The sequence below is a fragment of the Galeopterus variegatus genome, unplaced genomic scaffold (genome assembly GCF_000696425.1).
Source record: "Galeopterus variegatus unplaced genomic scaffold, G_variegatus-3.0.2 Scaffold15708, whole genome shotgun sequence".
Taxonomy (NCBI): Eukaryota; Metazoa; Chordata; class Mammalia; order Dermoptera; family Cynocephalidae; genus Galeopterus; species Galeopterus variegatus.
In genome coordinates this window covers 1-407 of record NW_007741819.1, presented here as the reverse complement: position 1 = coordinate 407, position 407 = coordinate 1, and positions in this window count along the sequence as shown.

Sequence of the window (407 nt, the reverse complement as noted above, 5' to 3'; positions counted from 1 at the left end):
AAAAAAAAAAAAAATTCAGAAAGGGTATGTAGGACATAAATTTTCTGAGTTCTTGCTTGTCTGAATGGGTCATGTTTCATCCCTCACGCTTGATTGATTGCTGGATATAGAATTCTACGTTGAGAATATGAGAATATGTTTATTTGAAACTTTTATTTGTGGTGATCTGGTGTTTCCCCTTTCTAGAAGATTTTAAGATTTATTCTTTAACCTTGTTTTCTTACTTTTTAGGAAAAAAGTGTTCCAGGCTAATCTTGTACTTTCCCTGGCCCAGCTCTGGAATTAGCCATTTCTCCCATGAGTCCTGATTCCTTTTTATGATGAAGCTGATCAAAGCTGAATGAAAGGAGAACGGTATTGAGAAACCAAGATCTGAGTGCTGGGCCGGCCCGGTGGCGCACTGGATA